Source organism: Vidua macroura, chromosome 2 (assembly GCF_024509145.1).
Source record: "Vidua macroura isolate BioBank_ID:100142 chromosome 2, ASM2450914v1, whole genome shotgun sequence".
Classification (NCBI taxonomy): Eukaryota; Metazoa; Chordata; class Aves; order Passeriformes; family Viduidae; genus Vidua; species Vidua macroura.
Genome location: NC_071572.1, coordinates 56,419,342 through 56,428,569, shown reverse-complemented (window position 1 = coordinate 56,428,569; position 9,228 = coordinate 56,419,342). Strand labels below are relative to the sequence as shown.

General features: G+C 35.0%; 1 long non-coding RNA gene across 1 annotated transcript; it reads left to right on the top strand.

The window, feature by feature from the left end:
• The first annotated feature begins 239 nt into the window (after positions 1-239).
• On the top strand, positions 240-8,151 carry LOC128803609 (uncharacterized). The gene is made up of 5 exons (XR_008435773.1): positions 240-332; positions 2,192-2,288; positions 6,505-6,586; positions 7,163-7,236; positions 8,111-8,151. It is a non-coding gene; the product is annotated as an uncharacterized LOC128803609 (long non-coding RNA).
• Positions 8,152-9,228: the final 1,077 nt, after the last annotated feature.

Here is a 9,228-nt window from a genome sequence, read left to right as displayed (position 1 = left end):
GGGGACGACTGTAGTCCCAAAATAAGAAACTAAACTGTTACCTCTTTAAGTCCGTGGCAAAGCATCCTTAAAAAAGCCCTATAAACAATCTGCCCATGCATAGTAGTAAGAGCACTGTGACATAGAAAAGAGAATGTCACACAAGCAGATTTTCTCCAGGCAGTTGCCATGTGTGATATGGAAACACAGGAAGTAGCAACTGTTTCCTAGGGAGTCTATGGTGCAAGAAAGAGTCCTCTCTGCCTTAATAGACTGAGTATTAATTATCTGAAAAGTTGCAACTTAATCAGGAATCCCGAGTGATATCTCACTGTAGTTGTTTTAGAAATTGGGTAGGAAAAAGAGTGTTTTAGAGAATCTTCATTCTGAATTTAGTATATGTGTCTTTTACAGTAGTAGTAGTTTAATAAAGTTTTTTTTTCTTTTGTTATTAAACTTAAGCTTGCTCTACTCTATTCCTAATAACATCTCACAACATTTATGTTAAGAAAGTATATTTTCATAAAAACACTAACATTGCACCAGTGTCAAACCATAACATTTTTGGTGCATTGGCCGGGAATGAAATTCTGAGCAAGATAAGATAATGATAAAATGAAAACTGTGAGATAAAATCAAAAATGAATAAGAGCAAAGCATGTATTAGGTTATTGTTTTATATAGAACTGTGTTAAATGTAATTTTGATAATAATTTTAGAAATGTGTGTTCTCAGAGGCGAAGAGTGGAGTATTGTGGTTTGACATGGACGTGAATTTTTTCAAGAAGTTGAGTCAAACCAATCAGTGGTCAGGTTTGGATATTAGCATTTGGACTGACCACTGAAGGTATGGACATGCCTCTGAGAACACAGGGGGTTAAAATCATAACATATATATATATATGTGTGTGTGTGTGTGTGTGTGACAGTTAGTTGCTCCTTAAATAAAATCCAGTAGAATCCTAGCTTGGTAAATGCCACACACTTCTTTATCTGGTTAAGTATAAAGTAATTTTCTTTGCTTTCTATGACTGTGTATCATAGAAATGGTTGATGAGATCCCTTTGCCTAAGTTAGATATTTAAATGTTACAAGTCTGTGTGCAAATTACAGTCTACCCCTTTATAGCCAATAGAGAGGAAATATATTAAATTAATTGGCATATGGATGTGCATATTTTTATTAAATTTCAAAGATTCTGGTATGAATAAATTAGTTGCTTTCCATGTAACTGGGTCATAGAACTAAGTCTGGGTGGTTTTGACCCAATAAAAACACAGTTTATGCCTCTTTAGAAGATAATTCTGCCTTCTGCCTCAGGTAGGATGCTATTTGCAGGCAGATTTGCAAGATAAGATTGATTGAAAAAGGAATTCACATAATCCCTCCCTATCTTCTTTTTCTAAAACTGTTTACACAAAATGTTTATATCTTTATTCCTAGCTCAGATTTGTATCCAGACCATTAAGATATCTGCAGAGCTACTGAACTCTGGTTCTAGTTAGAGGTCTTTTACTGTTGGCAATTATCTTGAACAAATCTTTAAATTACATTTTTACTCTGTATAATATGCTTTTGCAATACTGGTAAATACGCATATCTGCAAAACGTAATGGTCTATCTTTATTCCATATTACCCAGAGAAATAAAAGTTTTAAAGCCAAAACTATTACTACTATCAAGTGACATACCTATCAGATAATGATCTATTCCTTAACTTATGTTTTGTTGCTGTTGGTGGTGGGGGTTTTTTTGGTTGGTTGGGTTTTTTTTTAATTTTTCATATTTTTCTGAGACACCCTTAGATGCAATCACAATTTTGTCACAGAATATTTTTATTCTCTGGAACAAGTTAGTGCATATTATACTTTGTAAAATAAGGTAGTTTCTTATCTATATGTGTTGTAACTACTGCATTTTGGACTCTAATAATTTAATTCTTCATAATAAAATTAAAATTATTGAATACTGCTGCTTTTACTTTCAATTATTTTTCAAGTATTCCATTTTAATTTTCAGTATTTAAGCTTAGGTGGTTCCTCCAAAATGCACACAGCCTCTTTTCCTGATAACTGTACTTAAAATTTATAGCACTTTCGGCAATGAGGTAGGAAAGAAGTGACATTTAGTATCAGCTTGATTTGAGTACTCATTCAAAAAATCTTTTAGCTTTGATTGGCATGATAACAACATCAATTCTTATCCTTCACAGAGCTTGCTGTGTGCTGAAAATGAAGAATTTCCATTAGTTCCTCTACACTATGTGACATTAAAAAGAAGTGATACAGGATGGTCCAATATCCAGTTAGGTAAGGGAGTATGTACAATATTTTGTTGAATTAAATTCCCATATGAGATAATAATAAAATGATATCTATTTAAACTCTTATTTCACTAGCACATTTACACAAATCTTAAAATCTTAGACAGCAACCAATCTCAACATTGCTTACTGACACTGTTATAGGAACTTAGTCCATTCTGGACTTAGCAGATGAATCATAGAATCATGGAATCATAGAATGTCCTGGGTTGGAGGGGACCTTAAAGATAATCTAGTTCCAGCCCCTCTGACACTGGCAGGGGCACCTTCCACTACACCAGATTATTCAAAGACCTATCAACCTCGCCTTGAGCATTTCCAGGGATGGGGCACCCACAATTTGTCTGAACAACCTTTCCAGTTGTCTGAACAACCTTCACCCTCACAATAAAAAAATTTTTCCTAATATCTAACATAAATCTGCCCTCTTTCAGTTTAATGCCATTATCACTTGTCCTATCACTACATTCTCTTGTAGAATTCCTTCTTCAGTTTTGTAGCCCCCTCTAGGTACTGAAAGGCTTCTCTAAGGTCTCCCCAGAACCTTCTCTTCTCCAACCTGGATAATCTCAGCTCTCTCAGCCTATCTCCACAGAACAAGATGAATGCCTCTACAGTTAGATAATTTTTTTCTTCTAATAGATTGTTTTATTTTTGTATTCATTCTACAGGGTTGTGAAGATTGTCTTTATATAGGAGTCAGTAACAAAGGCTAATATGTCCTTAGAAACATTGCAAAGCAGAAATTTTTGGGACTAGAAAGTACAAATATTTTAGAAAAGGTATTTTCACAGCGTGAGACTGCTAATAGCTGATAGCTTATTTCAGCAATATTCCAAATATATGAAAAAAGGGGTTTATGGCTAAGAGATCTAAACATATGTGACAGTTGAGAGGCTGCTGGGTGCCAATTTTTAGCAGACACCTGCTTATGAGTGTCCATTGCTATAACTGAATGTAACTAACTGAGTATATCTTTAAAACTCTGTAGAAGATTTATGGCACTATTTAATGCTGCCTTTTATCTCTATTTTTTAATAGCCTGATGTTTAATCTAAAACAGCTCTTATTTTTTCATTATTGTGCTTACTGCTAGGCAAATGAGATTATCATGAGTATCTAGCCTAACTAGACAGGAAGTAATGATTTTGTTTTGTTTCTTTGGGGCAGTTTATGGTTTTGGGCTTTTTTCCCCTTTAGTTAGGACCTCTTATGAGTGGTATCCTGGGGAATCAGAAAGAATAAACATTAAGGAATAGTTTTTATATAAACAATATCTACACTGTATGCATGCAGATAGTCATAGACTTTTGCTGTTGTGAGTCAAATGATTCCATTATGTATGTATATCTATATATCTAATCTTTATCTACATCTTTCTATATCTCTGTCTATATCTCTCTATATCTATATCATCTATATCTAGATCTAGATCTATCTATATAATCTATCTATCTATCTATCTATCTATCTATCTATCTATCTATCTCTCTACCTTTTTATACTAGCATTGAAACAGAATTCTGCCTTAAATCATACTTACCTGTGCAGGCTGCTAGGTCCTTGCATCATCAGAGTAGATGGGAGTTGATGAATTTGATCACTGACCTTCACCAGTTTTGAGATTTACTAGCTTAGTCCAATATACAGGCTTTCCTCAAACACTCCAATATTCAGAGCTTTCCTCAAGGCAAATGAGTTGTACAGTAAAATTATTCTGGGATTTCTCCATTATTAATGAAAAATTTACTTTCAAACTGTGGAACAGAAGGGAAGAATGGATGTTTTTATATGGCTAATGTGATATGTCCATAACAAAAACAAAACTGATTTAACTTTGCTTCTTAAACAAATTATACTCTTTTAAATAACTTTATTATTAGATTTAGTTCCATTCATTAACTTAATTTTTATTGCAAGGATAGGTACCATCAGTGAGCTCATGTCTTAACAGAGGTAGTTCATAAAACCTGATGGTGCATTCATTGTTTCTCATCAGATGTACCCTACTTGCTAGGATTTTCATAGGGGTCTCTTGTTTATATCCAGGATTTTCTGAGGGAAAAAAACCCATGTATTTGTGCTGTGCACTGCATGAACAATGCTTGTACAAATGACAAATTGTGTATCCTGTCATGGTAGATTTACTGTGTGTATTTGAGCCACGTTCATGCAAGAAGCTCAGAGGCTTCCTTGTGGTGCATGTAGTGTGCAGATGATACATTCTCCCTTTCACCATTTAGTGACAATAGCATTTATCAGAACATCCTCTTGATCCTCAAAGACTTTCTGAGACACTGCAGCCTTTGCTAATCAAAACAAAGAATTAGAAAAATAGAACAAATTGGCAACATCATGTAATAAACTAGAAGGAACATCAATATCTTAATCTTGAATATGACATTGCCTCTCTCTGTGCTTTATTTGCATTATATCTGCCACCAGAAAAATGGTGATCACAGCTTAAGTTATCTTGGAAATATTAATAATTTAAGACTTGTGTAAGTGCTTTCAAAGATGTCAAAAAGTTTGTTATATGGATTAATTTGTTTATTTAATTATCTTTCTCAAGTTATAGGATAGAAGAACTGTGAAGCTCTACAAATGTCTAAAATCTTTGCCTGACTATAGTTGAGAGCTTGGAGTAACAGTAGCTTTGTAATGCAATATTTTTAGGGAAGCACAGTCATTTACAGTTTCTGTAAATTCTTTAAGTTAGAATGCATTGTAACAATCAGGTAAATTGATGGTTGCTATGGCAAACTTTTTTTTTTTTTTTTTTTTTTTTTTTTTACTTTCCAGATTTTCTGCATCCTATTAGTTCCAAATGCTTCAATAAAATATCTGATATGTTACTGGCAGAACTGTTTCTACTGTTTTCCTCTCCTTTCAACTGTCAGACTCTTTGAATTTCATGACATCATTTAAATATTATTTAGACTTAGAAATAAAGTTTCCAACAACTGTCAAAGGACTAGAGAGGCCATGTAAAATATTCAGGGACAATTGTTTTAAAGTCCCAAGCAATAGGTATATTTATTTCTCTCAGAAAATCCTTTTGCAGCAGAGGTCAAACACACAGAGTGCCTCCTCTACAATTGTCACTTTGGGGGCATTTGCCTCCTTCTTTTTCTTCTCTTTTCATGAGGCCTTTCCCTCTTATTCTTACTCTCTTTGTTGTGTCCTCCTTGTGAATTTCTTATTGTTACAGTTTTAATATTTTCATTTGTTCCAGCAGCTTAAATAGAAAATATTAGGGTCAGCCTGAGATTGCAGTGCTCTTTCTTATACAGAAGTTGAGAAACAAGATTGGCCTTTTCAACACTTCCTTCTACATTTTCAAGTGCCATGAAAGGGGAGTAGTGCAGACCTAGATGACCCTTTCCTGCTTAGTAATCAGTCTTTATCTTTGCTCTCTGTGAACAAAGCAAATACTTCATTGACTGCAACTTCAAAAATTCAACTGTAGATAGTTAGAATAGGGAACTACAGCTACAGGGTTTAAATATTTTTTTTCCCTTGAAGATCTAAAATCTTCAAAGATAATCGATGCAGTATTGGTTATTGTTATCTATTTTCTTTATTAAGTACTAGTAATGATTCAAAATTACACTAAAGCAAAACTCACCATACAAACACCTAAATTTTGAAGGAGGGAAGATTGGAGGAAAGAGATTTTCGAATCTTCATAGGAAAATGAGGCTCTACTGTCACCTTAATGACCTAACACTGAGACCTAAACTGTCTTGATTTGCCTGTCCTGACTTAGGACTGAATCTGGTTTCCAGCTTTGTAAGGAACTGGCTTAAACAAGATACAGTAGTAATGCATTCATTCTTTCATGTTCCTTTATTTATCTTTACAAAAATATATTAAACATTCACTGGAACCAAGACTTCCAAATTCCATCTGCCACAGAAGGTGTGAAGGTCCTGCAAGCCAGCAGTTCATTTCCACATTTGTCAATATATATTTAGCTAATTAAGAAAGAGCAACATAAACAGGAACTGCTGAAAAAATACTGCCTGGGTTTGTCTCTTTAATTTAGTGTTTCAGGCTCTCATCTTGAGACACAGGCTTGAAATTACCTAGGGACTTCTGGAATGCCTATTTTTGTCTTTAAAAGTGTGATTTCTTTGCTCTTATGTGTTAAGAGATCCTGTTTATAGGTAAGACAAAAGATTTTCATCTCTCTCAAACAGGAGAACAGAACAAACTGATGTCTACAGGAACGCAGTACAAGCAGGCCTGTCAAATAAAAGGGCAACAGCATTACCAGCTCATGTAAGCAAAAGAATTTTTTTCCTGTTCTGGAACAAACCAGTAAGAAACAATGTTAAATTTATTTCTTGCTGGCCTAAACAAGATAAAAAAAGAATATTTTCCATTCTTTTGTAGAACAAAACGCCATTACTTTCTGTGATGATGGTCAAAATAATTTCTTAGGAAAAACCCTGCCCAGCACTTTTTTGTGACCATCTGAGTATCTCTCTTGGAAAAGCTGACAAACTCTACTAATGCATCTTGTGTACCACTCCAGTCAATAAGTAGATGCTGTAATATCACAAAGTCCTGCTAATATAATTAATCCATTATATGCAGTTTTTCATCAAGGAGGGTTGAGTTGGAGATTAATTTAGTAAACTGCCCATATACAGATAATGCATTCAAAGGTGAGCTGGCTACTGTTATTAAAAGGCCACTATCAGCTTTCAGAAGTTGTGATGGCCAGTACAGTACTCCAATACCTTGAAAAAATCTAATATATTCAGTTCCTAGGAAGAGGAATTCTGGCTGCATACTAGGCTGCATCCAAGAAAGGCAAAAGCTCCAGGAAGACAATTGTTCATCTCTTTTCAGCATATAGGAGGAGGCCTGTTGGAGTCCTGTGTCCAGCTTAGGGCTCACAGCTCAAGGGAGATAATGACAAACTGGTGAGTTCAGTGGAGGGCTTATAAAGGGAATGGAGCACTTGAAAGGCTGAAGGACTAATGTGGATTTCATGGAGCAATGGAATTTTTAAGTAGATACAGAAATATATTAAAATCATTGCAATCAACTTTGGTAACACTTCAGAATAAATGTTCATGGAGCTATAACACTTCTATGTGCTTTGAAGTATGCAGGTGCTATCGAAGTAATTGTACAGAAAATGTATTCACTTGGCTCCTACTCGAGAGCCAGAATCCTGTGGCACATCAGGACAATGACATAACAGGATTAAGACTTTCTCAGCCTACTTCTTATGCAGAAATGTGTGTAGTTGAATTCTTCCTGCTGAACAGAGCATCAATGATATCTGATGTTACATCTGGTGTTGCCAGGGATTACTGCAAATGCTAGAGTCTGAACCAAGTGGCATGTTTAAAAAAGGAGGGGTGTACTATATTTTTTAGATTTTAATCTCAGAGCAGTGAAATTCCATTAGTACATTTGTTGCTGAAAAAAATGATTAAAAATGATTTGTGATTCTGAACCAAACTATTTAGTTTGTTTAAACAAACTGCAACAGGTAAAGACCTATCACTAGCACATACAGGTACAGAAAGTTAAAAGCAGTCATTCTGAAGGTCAATTTTTATTTGGCCTTTAAATATTTGGCTAAAATGTATCATTTCACCTTTCTCAAGTGAATTTTCTCTCTTTGTGAGAAACTTTTCACAAAGAGGAATGTGGAAAATTGAAATGTGGAAAATTGTCCTAGAATCTCAGATAGATATGTGGAAATTTGTCTTAGAATCTCAGAGAGTATAAATTGCCCTTGATTTGCTAGTCTATAGTGATCTATCCCATATTTTTTTTCCTCAGTAATGACATAGAATGCTAAAGAAGAGGAACATGAAATGATGAGCATTAATTCCTTAAAAAAATAAAGTAAATATTTTAACTAAAAATAGGTGCAGTTTTAAGTGAGTTCAGATTTTTCAAGGCAGCTGTCTTGAAAAGCCAAATTTTGTCTTAAGCCAAAATTTGTGAGAAATGGAAATTTTGGGTTCAAAGAAAATAATCTGAATTGAAACAGCCAAATTCTACTTCACTCCATAAGGTATTTTCATCCTCATATGTCAACTGTGTTTTTAATTTCCAGATCATTGCTTTGGTATTTTTAATTGTATTTCAGAAAGTTCTAGGACAGCAATCCTCTTTAAAATACAAAAACTAAGAATGTTCTTTAACATGAGGTTTTTCCTTCCAACATGAAAACTACTTTTGATCTGGCCTAGATCAACATCGCCATTGTCATTGCTTGGTTCCATTTGCAGAACCTCGTACTTACTATACCAGGGCACTAGGAAGGTGGGGCAGTCACAGTGGAGACTTACTTTCTGCATCCAGCAGGAACTTTTCATCATTGTCCCTTACCCCTTAAAGTTACTGTGAAGAAAGCATATGGAATGAAGAAAGGATAAGGAATCCTCTGTATCATCTGTATCTGCCTGTTGGGCCTGTCTTAGCAAAGGTAGGATAAAATTCCAATAGTTAGCCTCCTACTCTCCTTGATATATGCTCTGCCTACTCACCTCCCCCCAGAGCTCTGTCACTAAGCAGAGGAGTTCCTTTACCTTGGACAAGCCTATCTAGTACTGGTACTTAGGTCCAAATTAATCCCACTTAAATTTAGGCCTCAAATTTAAAAGCATATTTACTGATATTTCATCTATGCTCAGTGAAGAGATGCAGCTGAAGAGGGTAATACACCCTAGAGGGATAAGTAAGGAAATCCTAAACAAACTTGAATTCAGCACTTTCCACTGTCGATACCTTATCACCAGATTAATCTTACTGCCTTTCCATTCCATTTCATCCAGACGCTCAGTGTGCAGCACCCCAACTTCAACAGGAGGAAGGGACACTGCTCTCTGCCATTGTGGCTTTGTGGTAATGTCATACTCCTACCACAAATATTTGGGATTCCTTTCTTCCGT